Source organism: Dermacentor silvarum, chromosome 9 (genome assembly GCF_013339745.2).
Source record: "Dermacentor silvarum isolate Dsil-2018 chromosome 9, BIME_Dsil_1.4, whole genome shotgun sequence".
NCBI lineage: Eukaryota > Metazoa > Arthropoda > Arachnida > Ixodida > Ixodidae > Dermacentor > Dermacentor silvarum.
Window position 1 is genome coordinate 47,471,971 of NC_051162.1, and position 15,161 is coordinate 47,487,131.

General features: G+C 45.7%; 1 long non-coding RNA gene across 1 annotated transcript; it reads right to left on the reverse strand.

Moving 5' to 3' along the window:
• Window positions 1–11,535: 11,535 nt before the first annotated feature.
• On the reverse strand, window positions 11,536–14,948 carry LOC125940192 (uncharacterized). Its single transcript, XR_007463422.1, has 3 exons — window positions 14,865–14,948; window positions 13,494–13,594; window positions 11,536–11,634 (listed from the first exon to the last, which is right to left on the reverse strand). It is a non-coding gene; the product is annotated as an uncharacterized LOC125940192 (long non-coding RNA).
• Between the last annotated feature and the right edge of the window lie 213 nt (window positions 14,949–15,161).

The following is a 15,161-nucleotide window of genomic DNA, read 5'->3' on the forward strand; positions in this document are numbered from 1 at the left end:
ACGTGTTCACATCCATTACTAGGTTGCGGAATCGCTACAAGAGCACTATTAGTAATGATTACTAGCCTTTCTAATCAGTGGCATTTATTAACGCTAACCATGGGTAATAACAAGCTAGTAATAGATAGTAGGCTGTAATTAGAAACTACTCTTTCCTTTGGTCTAATATTTCAGACTTACGTAACTAGGGTGGCGATACGGGGTCAACTTTATTTGCGGCTCACAGTGTTTCAGGCAAGATGACGTCCGCCGTGGAGAGAAAGACAGAGCAGGTGATCGACAAAACTTATCTAATAGTGGTTATGTAAAGCACACTAACAAGTTTGCAAAGAAAAGTAAGACTGGAGTTCTTGAAGTTCTATTAACTTTGCTCGATATGATTTGTAATCAATGTTTTGTGGTTGTCGTAACGCGCTTAGGCAGAACGCCGCTTTCAAAATATAGGCTAGAAGAAACTTGAAATATAAAAACCGGATATCGGTCAAGCGCATGTGTTATCTGCGACGCAATAAGCATTGCATTGAAGGAGTGGTATTTTTTCATTAAATTTTATCTTATTTGTATTGTTTTTGTTAATGTGGTTGCGCTAAACATTTTAGTTTATTATATTTAGTTGAGTTCGAATTTCTGCAGTCATCGTACTCCGCAGTGCAGCTTGAGCAAAAAAAAATAATAAGGAGTGCAATATCTTTCATTCCCATGAAAAGCGCTCTTTCGTTTCGCAGAAATCCGTGCATAATGCTGACTTATGAAGACCAGCATTACCACCTGACAGTATTACGAACGTTCGCGTATGCATCAAACGTTAGACAACTCAAGCAGAATGGACTGCGAAGAAAGGCCGCATTCGCTAAACATACAACCGTTAGGAATAACGTATGAGTGGACCGCAGGTATGGCATCACCGAAGATATATTTCAATGATGAAAAGAACTTCGCTGCGCAGAAGAGAGCATACGTGCCCCACATCTCGAGGCAAGCAGATCCAGAAAAAAGAAACTGCGCACCTTGCAGTAACACTAAAATCCGTTTTGCGACAAGACGAGAGTCGAGGCTTAATATCTTACCGTGAATTCTGTAGTCATGACAGCGCCAGGCAATATTTTGTCAAAGCTTACCATTGCGCAGACAGAGGTAATCGTTCAAGCAAGGCAACAACCCGGAGCTCATGCATACTATCCGGTAAGAACATATCTTGCACTGATGAGTATACTGTGCTGCCTTCATAGTATACCTGTGTCGGTTGCTTAATTACAGCCTGGTTGGAAAAAAGGTGAGTTGTTAACCGTACCAAAGATTCGAAGAGGTTCACTGCGGTGCTATATATTCTGCATTATAAGAAAGGGGTCCGAACCCAGTTATCGCTTGGCCTTATTTGTTCATACTTTCAATTGTAGAGTAATTTCTTTTGGTACTCTACAATTGTGTTAGGCGACGCCAAAGGAGTACTTGCACGCACTCCAAGCAAAATCTGTATTTCTCCCCCGTGTACTCCTGAACAGGTTTAGCAAGACGATTCAAAGTACCGCAAAGTGATGTGAAAGAGCAAATACACCGGCGTCTTGTTTTCGCCCGTTGCGAAGGTCAAGTAGTGCGTTTGCTGCGCCAAGTCCGCCCGCTACGCCGACAGGATCTCTCCCGCTCCGGTTCTCGGTGGTTCATACCCACATATCCAACGCGGGTTTGAGCCACACGTGATTTCTTTCTTACTTTTCTTCTTCCCTTCTCTCTTTCTTTCCTTCTTTCTTTCCCTTTTTTTTCTTGCCCCTGGTTCATACCCACATATCCCTGGCTCATACCCGCATATCCAATGCGGGTATGCGCCACACGTAATTTTATTATCGTTAATCGTGACTTAACTGGCGAGCATGCGATGCTATTAATGTCATGACCTATCAGTCATGTTAGTCATACATTCATACCCTTCCATGCATATTTGGTTTATGCCAAGTAAACAAGACGCCAGTAGATTGCCGCCTACTTCCGGTGTACATGTACGCGATCTCCTGGAACCTAGCCTTTAACAGCTTCGCTGTAAAAAGCAAGCGGTTTAGGAGACCAGACAGCGAAGGAGACAAATTGCGGTACTTTTCTGAAAGTAGAGAGGATTTAGTTGTGAAACGTGGAACGAAATGATGCCAGTGATGATAATGATAACTTATTGGCATCCTTTTTGAAACGGGGCAGTGGTAAAGACTCACCTAGCCTGCTTGATTTATTCAGGTATAGTGTACGTGGACTTCATTCCAGCATTTTTCTATACAATTCCCTAATCTTTTTTTAGAGCGAAAGATCTACTACGCCATGTCTCACAAGGTCATTCATTGCGTCGCAATGACCTTAATCCGCAGGAGCGCGAGTCGCCGGAGCGCAAGTGTGGCAGGTGTGACGTCACGCCACGTGTTCCGCTGCGGAGAGGCGTCACAGCTGCGCTCGCTCGGAGCCTGCCCGCTGTGGTACCACGTGACCTGGCGAGACTATAACGCCAGCTTCGCCTGCGTTTTGTTGCTCAGTCTCGCCATGGATGGCGCGCCGGCTGGGCCGTCTGCGCGTGCGCTTCAGTGCAATCGACAGGCTGAATACAATCATCTAGTAGATATAGCGAGACGGCATGCTGCGAAATGTCAAGCATAGGCAAAGTTGGCTGCTGAAACACCGGAGCAATAGGAGGCCAGATTAGCACGTTAAAGAAAAGCTTACCAAGCCCGGAAGCGTGCAACAATGAAACACTGTGTGCATAGTCTTTACAAAACCAAGCCAAACAGACCTTTACTCGCGATAACTAAGTTTACTGGAGTTAAACCTCAGCCAATTTTTTGTTCATCCTCAAACTTTTCTGTCTACCTTGTACCGCTACCCATGAACTGCTTCATGGCGTGCCACGTGGTGTAATATATGCAAGTACAATGAACAGAGGTCACATATCGACGCTACGCGGCGCGCATTTTAATTCAAGTGACAAGTGGCACGATACGTGGCTAATGATGATGATTTTTTATTGGCATCCCCTTTGAAACGGGGCGGTGACAAACAGTGACCTTAGCTGCTTGATTTAGTCAGGTATGCTATATGTGTATTTCATTCTAGATTTTTAGCACGAAAGTGATGCCGTCGTCCTCCATCCTGTAACGGATGTGATATCGGCGTGAACGCGTGAAATGTGCTCTCTCTCAGCAGGGATGGCGCCGCCATGCAGGAGTGATGAACCGAAGTGCTGCACCATGACACTAACGAGTGCCGACAGTGAGCGCTTCGGTATCTCAGCTACGGTGGCTAGATGGGTAGGTGTGCCGAACGAGCGTAGTTCACCACTTCTCCGCATCATGACGCAAAATTGGCGCTGCGGACAGTAGAACGGTTCAGCGGCGCGCAACGGTGGCTGCGCTGTGTAGACGAACTGCGTGTCTGATAGTATCGCTTGCCTCTGATTGTATCTTAGAAGTGCGCGTTATAATACCGTTCTGAGCAGTGTAGGCCAAGCCAGAATGAGGAACTTGTTGACGTCTAGTCAGAAAAAACGAAATGCTGAAGTAAATTTTCTAGCTTGGCAATCGGTCACATTTATTGATATAAACGCGGCGCTCCAGCCCATTGAATTAAAGACGTAAATGCATTTTTTCCATGCATAAAACAATACTGCAATGGTTTTATACAGTATGTGGAACCGTGTTTACATGATATTTAGCGAGTTATAATGTTTCAATTTCGAGAAATCCAGCTATTGTTTTATTGCTGCGTCAGTTACGGTATCTAAATTGGTGCGAGAAGAATTGTGCTGGTAAGTGCATATGGTTCACTGTTTCATTGTAATAAAATAGAGTAATACGTCTTGGGCTAAATTCGTGACTATATTTAAAATACAAGAAACGCTCTCGTAACTTGAGTCAGCAAACGCACCAACATAAATAGCCTAGCGCCAGCAAGGCCGCAACATTGGCCCACCACATCATAACATTATTCACAGCACACGCCTCCACTTCAGGTGATTCTTCTTCTCCCTGTTGCTTTCGCGCGCCATGTTATTGCCCTTGACAAGAAAGTAAACGCGTATAATTGCATAGAACTTCACAACATCGTTTGTGAGCTCTTTCTTGTGCCGCTTACAGCCGATCAAATTCGGGGGATTCAGCTGCAGAAAGGATGCAAAGTCGGCGATACACACTAAACATTTTAACACCCTTAAGGGTGTAAATCAGTTTGTCGCCAGGCGGACACCCTAAGGGTGCTGTTTCCTACACCCTACAGTTGGGGTGCTATTATAGCACCCTAGAGGAAGGGTGTCCAGCAAAATTTATGAAGGGTGTTAGGGTGTTAGTCCTTATTAACAACCATTTTCATAGGTGTTGAAAGGGTGCAAACCCTTTATTTCTACAGTATAGGGAAGGCAGGCTCAGCTGTACATACCTTGAATTATGACTATATAGAGCGATCCAGGCATAACTCGTGTGTGCGAGAAGGTTCAAGTTCAGCTACCAAGCACGGCGTCCGATAGCCAAGCTTGAAGTTTCCATAGGCATACACAACATTTATACGTGTGGATGACAATAAATATTAGTAATTCAGGGCAAAACCTGAACCAGCAAGACATATACGATACTGCATTTTCAAGGAAAGTAAATATATTTATTCCATGCTAGAATACATAACCACATAATACATACATAACAACCTAAAATGTGCAATCACCAAATACATTTTGTAAGTACATCAAAATTTACATTTCCTAGAAAAATGTTTTTTTTAATATAGCTGATCAAATCTGTCCTATATACAGGGTGTTTCAGTTAACTTGGGACAAACTTTAAAAATATGCAAATGCTCCGTAGGTGGACAGAACCAAAGTAATATTGTTTGCCGTCGCTTGGGGATACTCAGACAATTTTTGTACTCCGCCTAATTAGACTTAATTATTTATTCAACTTTTCAACTATTATAATTAGATGGCAAGTGTCAATTAGAAGATTGTATAGAGCAACATGAGAAACTCCCGATACAGCTTTCTGTTGCTCAATACCTGCAACACAAAAGTGTTTTTCCGAGCGTGAAAGATGCCCGCGAATACACATAAAGTGCCTCGAGCGGCCAGTCGGACGAAAATTTTGCGTATATTCACGGGCTTCTTTCACGCTCAGAAAAACCATTTTATGTTGCACGTATTGAGCAACAGAAAGCTGTATTGGGAGTTTCTCATGTTGCTCTAGAATTTACTCATTAACACTTTTCATCTAATTATAATAATCGAGACGTTGAATAAATAATTAGGTCTAATTATCGAATTAGACCGAGTACAAAAAATAGTCTGAGTATCTCCAAGCGACGGCGAACAACATTACCTTGGTTCTGTCCAGCTACGTAGCATTTGCATTTATTTATTATTTAGCTTAAGTTAACTGAAACAACCTGTATATATGGTAACCCTAAAACAGCCTGTTTGGTGCCACTTAAAGGAATAAATTTTCAATATTAAATTTCAGGTACAAAAATTCTAGTTTTGGTGGCCTTGAAAAAAATATATTGCGAGACAGCTGTTAAACCTCGACGGTTTATTATGCAGGCCGCGCGCTGAAGCGAATGACGCTGGCCATGATGATGAGTATATACAGATTAAGAAGATGAAGGGGTAATATAATGCTCACACAATTACCCCCGCGAATGGAAGCGGCCAACCTGGCCGCTGGCTATGGCGGCGAACGCCGTATGAAAGGCTTTAAACGTGAAACATGCACAATCTCTGTGGTACGGCAGCGGCCGTCCAAAGGCGTAACAACGGGCGCGACACGATAGTCAACTGGCGAAGTCTGTTCCTGAACTGTGTAAGGCCCTACAAAACGGGACTGAAATTTCTCGCATAAACCAGGAACGCGAACTGGAGTCCACAGCAACACTTCGTCTCCAGGCTGGAAGGAAACGACACGGTGGGACGCATCATAGCGAGTTTTGCGGTCTTGTTGACTGGCGTCGGTGTTGAGGCGGGCGTGTTGGCGACACTGGGTAATTCGCGAAACAAATTGCTCACACGTTGATGTGGACGAGGGCACGGGGACGTCAAAGAAAGAGACGTCGAGGATAGTGATTGGTTGACGACCATACACAAGGAAAAAGGGCGAGTACCCCGTTGTGCGTTGGACGGCCATGTTGTAAGCGAAGGTGACGAATGGGAGAATAACATCCCAATTGGTGTGATCAGGGTTGATGTACATTGAAATCATGTCGGACAGCGTACGATGAAAGCGCTCTGTGAGGCCATTAGTTTGAGGGTGGTAGCTGGAAGTCGTTTTATGGATGGTATTGGACGCACGGAGAACATCGTCGAGAAGTTTAGACAGAAAGGTCCTGCCGCGGTCACTCAAAAGGATACGTGGGGCTCCGTGTCATAAAAAGATGGCTTCCAAGAAAAAGCAGGCAACCTCCGCTGCGGAACCGGAAGGTAGTGCGGCGTTTTCAGCGTACCGTGTCAAGTGGTCTACAGCTGTGACAATCCATCGTTTACCGCCAGCCGATAAGGGTAGTGGTCCATACAAGTCGATACCAACTACAGCGAAAGGAGCTTCAGGACACGGGACAGGTTGTAGCAGTCCAGCCGGAGGTGAGGTCAGTCGTTTGCGGTGTTGGCAGATCGAACAGGAAGCCACGTATTTTGCTACGCTTGTTGCAAGTCCAGGCCAAGAGAAGCGGCTGCGAATTCGCTCATAGGTTTTATGAAAATCAAAGTGACCGCCAGTGGGATCGTCATGAAAGGTCTCCAGTATCTGGGTCCGAAGTGATCGGGGAACTACAGGGACCCAACGGTGTCCTTCGGGATGAAACACGTACCGGTATAGCACCGAATTTTCAATCTTGTGGTTCTTCAACTGCCGACGGAGTCGAGCGTTAGGTGTGCGAGAGGATCCCCGAATACGTTCCATAACGGAGTGGCAGTAGGGGTCACTACGTTGGCAAGTTGCAAACGTATGAGAATGGCTAGGTGGGGGCCGGTCGAGAGCTGCGAGTGAAGGAAATGCAGGAGAGACGTCCGGCGGGTTGCTCACGGAAAGTGGTAAGCAGGCAGTGTTAGAAGACGGTGGTAGGGGACAACGAGAGAGAGCATCGGCATCCTGGTGTTTCTTTCCAGACTTGTAGGTGACGTCGAAGTCGTATTCTTGTAAACGAAGTATCCAACGGCCGAGACGACCCGTTAAATTTTTTCCGTCGCCAACCAGCACAAGGCGTGGTGATCAGTAACGACCGTAAAGTGGCGGCCGTGCAGATAAGGCCGGAATTTTTGGACGGACCACACAACGGCAAGACACTCTTGCTCGGTAATCGTATAATTTTTCTCTGCAGGGGTTAGCGTGCGACTTGCGTATGCGACCACACGTTCGTCGGAAGTTTGCTGACGTTGCAGAAGTACAGCGCCGATACCATGGCCGCTGGCGTCAGTATGTAGAAGAGTGGGTGCGGTGTTGTCGAAATGACAAAGCACAGGTTCGGACGTGAGGGCACGCTTGAGGGCGTCAAAAGCAGTTTGGCATTTGTCCGACCACACATAGGGAGCTCCAGAAGGAAGTAGTTGATGGAGCGGCGCCGCAATGGTGGCAAAGTTACGTATGAAGCGCCGGAAATACAAGGCTAGGCCAAGGAAGCTACGCAAGTCTTTGGCGCGTTGAGGCCTGGGGAAGCGCAGGACGGCGGTAATCTTATCGGGGTCAGGTCGAATGCCCTCCTTGCTGACAAGGTGTCCGAGTACTTTAATGGTTTTGCTGGCGAAGTGGCACTTTTTTGTATTCAGCTGAAGGCCAGCAGCAGAGAGGCATGTCAAGACTTCGTCGAGGCGCTGCAAGTGCTGATGGAAGGTCGACGAAAATATGACGATGTCGTCAAAGTAGCATAAGCAAGTCTTCCACTTTAGTCCCCGTAGTACGGTGTCAATCATCCGCTCAAATGTGGCGGGAGCATTACACAGGCCGAAAGGCATTACGTTAAAATCGTAAAGTCCATCGGGAGTGGCAAAGGCAGTTTTTTCCTTGTCTTCTTCGTGCATGGGGATCTGCCAGTATCCGGAGCGTAGATCAAGGCTGGTGAAATACTCCGCGCCTTGTAATGAATCTAATGCATCATCGATTCGGGGAAGTGGATATACATCTTTGCGGGTTATTTTGTTCAAGGCATGGTAGTCTACGCAAAATCGCACTGAGCCGTCTTTCTTACGCACCAAAACGACAGGTGACGACCAAGGGCTTGAGGAAGGGCGGATGATGCTTCGTTTCAGCATGTCGGCAACGTGAGTATCAATGATCTGTAGTTCGGAGGAAGGAACGCGATATGGCCACCGGCGCACGATGGAAGTTCCATCTGTGTGTATGCGATGAGCCGTTGCAGAAGTCTGTCTCAGAAGAGGAGAGTGCACGTCGAAGGAGTCTTTATGCTTGGATAACAACGCCAGTAACTCTTCCGTCTGCTGTGGCGTTAGATCAGTGCTGATTGCACTAGCGAGAACAGAAGCAGGGGCTGGCTCTATAGCGGTAGGTGCCTGTGAAACAGCAGTAGTCGAGGTAAGCACAGAGACAGGCTGAGTGTCCAAGACGCAAATGACAACAGCGCCTTTAGGAAGAAGTACTGGCTCAGTGGTTGTGTTGAGTACAGCCAAAGTGGCCGTACCGTTGGTGAAGCGAACAAGGCTAGGTGCCAGAGCAATCCCTTTGGATAGGCAACGAGCTGATGGTACAACTAAAACGTCACCATCGGCGATGTCAGAGTTAACTACAAGAAGTTGTTCGTGGCCAGGAGGCACCATACAATCGTCAGCAGTTCGTAAGCGAAGGCGCGGGTCGGGCACGTCGTCGGAATTGTCGGTCTCGGTCAAGTTAACGAGGCGTTGCCGGCACGAAATAAAAGCGGACGCGGAAGAGAGAAAGTCCCACCCTAGTATAAGCATGTGAGCACAGGAAGTCAACACTGCGAACTGAATATGGTGGCGAATCCCGTCAATCGAAACTCGGACTGTGCGCCATTATTTGCGCCATGTAGAATAGCTCCACTGTAAGGTGTAGTAACCTTGCGTAGACGAGAGCACAAGTCAGCGTGAATAACAGAAATAGCTGCGCCCGTATCAATCAATGCAGGAACGGGTACACCTTCTACACACACTAATAAAGTATTGGCCGGGCACACTGGAGAATTTGTAGTCTGTGCGGGCCATGCAGCTTTCCCTCCAAAAACTGCACCATCTAGTTTTCCGATCGGTAGTCAGGAGTGCGGGAGGCCGGTAGCAGAGGTGATGTCGAGCGTCGGAGAGGGGAAGGCGAGCGGCGGCGCCCTGGACGGTAGTTGCGAGGCTCTTCGGGAGTTGGAGGCGGAGTAAGTGAGCGTTGGGAAAGCCGGCGCTGGTAGGGACTTGGAAGAGGCAATGGGTCTCGCTCGTAAACATCGTAACCACGGCGTTCGTCCTGTTGTCGTCTGCGACAAAAGCGCGATATGTGCCCGCGAATACCGCAGTAATAACAAATGGGGCGGGGCGAAGGCCGGGTAGGGTAATATGCTGTGGCAGGTGCACGAGGTGCCAGAGTCGCCAGATGGTTGGGAGTAGCAGGAGCAGGAGGCGTTGTCTGAACGAACGCTGGTTGCATAGCCGCAACCTGAGCATACGAGGGCGCCGGCGAAGGAGGGACACAGCCCACAGTGCAGGTCATGGAGGACAGCTCCTCTTTGATGATGTCGTGCAGGCCAGGAACCGAAGGTTGCGGCTGAAGAACAGGAGGACTGCGCAGGCCGTACACTTGGAGCTCCTCGCGTATGAGAGTCCGAATCAGGACACGCAGGTCCGTATCGGAGGAAGGAGGCGTGTCACAGGCGACAGGTTGTAAACGGATGGCCTGCAGGGCGTCCAGATGCTGGCAAGTCGCGATAACATCGTTAACGGTATTTGGATTCTTAATGGCCAGTGCGTTGAACGCGACGTGGGCAATGCCTTTGAGGATATGGCGAACACGATCTGGTTCAGTCATGGCTGCGTCAACCCGGCGACAAAGGGCGAGGACGTCCTCGATATAAGAGGTGTATGTTTCCCCGGGAAGTTGCATGCGTGCATCAAGCTTTTTTTTGGCTACCTCAGAGCGGACGTTGGGGGCGCCGAAAATTTGCCGAAGCTGGTGTCTGAAAGCCGCCCAGTCAGGGAAGGAGCGCTCATGGTTAAGAAACCAAGTCCTGGCAACGTCAGTGAGGTAGAATGCGACGCTCCGAAGCTTGTGAGAATCATCCCACCGGTTAGACTCACTCACTCGGTCATAATTGTCCAGCCAGTCGTCAACGTCCTCACTAGGAAGGCCAGCGAACATGGTGGGATCGCGCTGCCGCGCGCTGACGGTCCATGAAGGAACGGCCGGTGGGGCAGAGACGGTGACGCTAGGGGCTCCTGGTGGATCTTCTTGGGGCATGGTGGCGGAAAAGCGGGGCAAGCGGCGACCGGAACGAAGCTCCAGGGAAACTCGAAGTCGTAGAGGACCAAGGGATCGAGAGCACTCTCCACCACTTGCGAGACAGCTGTTAAACCTCGACGGTTTATTATGCAGGCCGCGCGCTGAAGCGAATGACGCTGGCCATGATGATGAGTATATACAGATGAAGAAGATGAAGGGGTAATATAATGCTCACAATATATATATTGCAAAGGTCAATTAGGGAAGTACATGAAATGCAGAGCAAGCACACAAGAAACACACCCTGTTATTTTGTACACCAATGTCATAGCAAATCATTGTGAAAAGCTGATTTGGAAAGTCGATATAAAGCTTGACTGGCGCACATTTTTGATATACTGAAACACCGTATGTTTCACACATGAACGTGCTTTAAATAAGGTTTGATCCAGGAGCATCAAGATGAATTTTCGCTCCTCAACAAGATTCCTTGAGCAAGAAAATTTTTTTCCCACCTAAATCATTTTTTAAATGTAAATAGAGTTCTCTGAGCTAAAAATGCTGTGTAGCAGATTTTCCAATTACAATTCTGGTTTCCTTAAATTTTGTAATGCGAAGGCAATGCATGGTCTGTTATAAAATATGTTGCTTGAAAATGTTTTTTTTTCTATTGCAAGAGAGCCTAAATATACCAGATTTATTACTGTTTAGGTGCGAAGTGCCGTATCAATGGCGGCCTTATAAAAACAAACCACTGTTCATTAAGGTACTCTACTGGCCACATGCGGATGATAAATTGCCAATTTCTAAATTATTTGTACTTGGTGCGATAATGGAAGATTAGGGCTTGTACATAAATGAGCAAATAATGTTTATTAAATCAGCCATACTCTGTTTACTGAATGAAGCTTCAAATGTGTGAGTTCACATTTTTTAAACACAGGCCATCATGCATCAGCCAGTAATGCATAAATAAATGTTAAACATCATGCTTAATATTTTCTAACAAGAAATGATTGTATCAAACAGTATAAAAGTATTAAACAGCATATATTAGTTGATTCAAATTAGAATAAAGTGTATACATTTGAGCTGCAAAATTCTAATTTATGCAGGAAATCACCTTTACCTTTCATAAAAACGGGAATACTGTTCACGGTTAACCACAAGGAACAGGGACTCCATTGTCTGAGCATCTTGACCATAAGTGCAGGAGATGGCTGTGCTGGAATCCTGCTTCCTGCATTAGCAAAATAACAGAATCATGAGAGTTGACTCTACATTTGATTACGATCCTATACACTGCGGGGAATTTGATAAGGCAACAAGCTTCTGAAAACAACACCCCTAATTATTGTGACCGAACACAAGGCACAGCTCAATTGGGCAAAAGTTCCAGTTTTCAAATTTAGAAACCGCGATCACCAAGTCATCGTGAATACAAAATGGCATAGAAGCAAAAATGAATATACAGTAGCCTTTTCACTATGGAAAATAAGAGCATAAAATGTAGACTCTACCAACGACATCTCTTAGCAATGGGCATTTCTCCAGGAGCATGGATGTGACCGCAATATAAAACTCACAATATAAAATCTGCAATGTGGTTGTGCATTACACTTCAGAAGCACCGCAGCAGAAGACTTCATGGGAGAAGACACAATAAGACTGCTGTGCTCAAGGCATGAGAATTGTTTTGAATGCAACATTTATACACTCTGAGACGAAGAGCACTATTGTACAGAGAGAGTGCACAACAGACGAAAATGACGAAACCCCCAACTGCAATCTCACCTGCCCTGCATTACAGTAGCAAAGCAGTACTTGCATCTAGCTCAACAATGTCCAACTCTCCACTGCAGTCTATAAGGCCTTGTCTGTATACGTAGTTATTTTTATTTGTTGTTGTATATTTCTTTACTGACTAAGAATCAGTGTTTCAGCACATTTCCCTGGAAAATATAGAACGTCCTGCCAACTATTTTTTGCCCCTGTTAGCTAGGCAATACGCTGACAAGTACTATTCCCTTATTTATACTTACAATACTTCCTGATGCTCCGAATTTCTACTTCGTGCTCTGAACAGTGACGTATGTCCTTCTACTCAGTTTATGTTGGCTTCCTACAATTTACGTGGTCCTTCATATTGTAGCTGCTCAACTAGAGCCTAAAACTTCCTGCTGTCTCCTAACAGCACCATCTTTATTGGACAACATATCCTACGTTTCCCCCTCACTGTGGGGGAGATTATGTAAGTGCTGACCTATTTACTAGACCGCAGTGCCACAACTATTTCTCATCCTGTGTTGCCACTACATGCATGAGTCACAATGGCTGCAAATTGGCTCCCTGCCCCACCCTCTCCGATTCCAGGTCACTCTCTCTCTCTCCTAAATGTACATTTTGCCACCTGGAGAATATCCAAAAGCATTGCATCCTCATGAACAGTGCTCCTGTTAATCATTTTTTTCTCTTCTCCTGTAACGACTGTGTTAAATCAAACATGCTTGCAAATTTCATGAGCAGCTCAGTAAACGAAATAGGCACATGGTTTGCTGAAAAGAGGTTTTCAACTACCATAAGAAGCCACGGTTTCTTGCAATTTCATCAATTCCCTTGCAGTCTTGATAGCAATCTAGAACATTTTCATTTTGATACTGTTTTCAAAACAATAACAGCCGAAATTTAGAGGTTGTGATAATTATGTGATAATTAAAGGTAGAGGAGTTTGACGCAATGATCAAATAAGAATCGCATTGCAGAGGGTAAACAAATACTCTTTTCCCGCAAATAAATTGGTAGGAGGAGGGTAACTTGCAATGAGCACTGAATGCACAATACAGAATATGATGTTGAAATGCCCCAATCTCTGAATATCCTTGCACAAAAGAAAAACTTCATTATGAAAGGCAATGATTAAATTGCACGTATATACTTCATAGTCGTCATATCTGCAATGTGCACTGTGCCATCGGCAATATCTAAAAACTGCATACACACAACTGCACAAAATATGAACCTAAGGCTGTCGAAGGAGCCTCACAGTATTAAATGGAAACTTGTTTCAGAATATTCGACTACACGCCTATATCTACTCACAATGTTGTCTTGTCTGAAGGCAAACATAAGTGGCTTGCCCCTGATAGGTTTCTGATGGAGAGCACAAAGGCTGCGAATTGTGAGGCTGTCATCTGGATGACCTGCAAGAAATGACATTTTTAGTTCCACATAAACAAATGCTACCAGAACGAGAGACAAGATCACTGGCAATAAAGGTGATTTTGGTTGGCAAGAGAAAAATCAAAGTATGGACTCGGTACAGCTTACTGAGAAAAAAAAAAGCCTCATACCACAGATGTTGCAGTGAAAGTTCATTGCATTGAAATTTCCACACACATATACGTTTTCCTGCTCATACACTGTTGCCAGTGCTGTGCCAGCGGTATTTCTATTTTTAATATTTGTTTAATTGTTTAATATAATGAAGCAAATTTGATTTATTATTGTTTCTTTGCCTTTTCTGGCCAAACAGCACCAGAGAGTTGTACAATTCAGTGGCAAATCCGTGGTAAATGCAAGAGGAATGCGTTAGAATGTCGCAACTCCTTGCAGGTCTCAAATCCATTATTTAAACCATGTTCACCACATTAGCAAAGTGTTGTTCAACAAGTCACTTTACACAAGTCCTGCCCTTTCGAGGAGCGAAGTCTTACACACACACACGCACACCTGCACCACATGACTCGCTTTCAACAATTTACACACACACATACGCTTTTTTTTTACACTTTGACACCCTTACTGAGAAATCATTAAAAAATTATTGGAATCACTGCAACCTTCTCAATTAAACCTACAGCTCAAACACATTCTTGAGTACCGAGGGCATGCCTTATAAATTTCATTTTTACGAATTATAATTGGGCTATAGAGGACAATTTTCGAAGGGCATGAGAACCACCCCAGAGAGACCTAAATCTTAGCACTTCATATCTTCAGTAAAAGCTGCTTAAACCAATTGCTATATGCGTAATATCGCAAATAACCAGCTATCCACAATTTAAGCAGTTGTCTCCTTGAATTCGGGAGTGTTACGTGTCAAAACGACAATTTGATTAAGGGGCACGGGATAGCGGGTGACTCTGGTTTGATCCTGACCCCTAGGGGTTTTTAAACGTGCCCCCAATGCACGAGACACGGGCGTTTTTGCATTTGTAGGCAAAACATTTTTTGTGCGGGCGAAAATGGCGGCAGCATTTCGCCCGCCGCCGCCTCATAAGCAGTTGCCTACTTCAAGGAAATGTGGGCTAACCCAAGGTACACGTTTCACGATCGAAATTAGTGTAATCGTGAAACACACTTTGCGGACTTCTGATTCATGTATTTATGCTGTTGATGAAACGTTTATTTCACAATAACAATCAAGAAAGTGGATTCATCAGGGTAGAGGAGGGAAAAAGGAGGAAACACACCTTCCACTGGTCCTCCGGCGCCTCCATATATTCCAGAGTGGCTCGACGCCAAACTCGGTTTGCAGGGCGGGGACAGCCGCTGCACAAATTTGAAGAGGTTTATTGCGTGTAAAACTACCGACTTTATTCAATACACACACACACAAGCACGCGCGCCCCCGCAAAAAATTCACAACACACGTAGGCGCGCGCGCGCGCACGCACACACATTAGCACTCACAAAACACGCACGCACGCACGAACGCACGCACGCGCAAGCACATAGAGACCCGCATACAAGCACGCGCAATCGCAA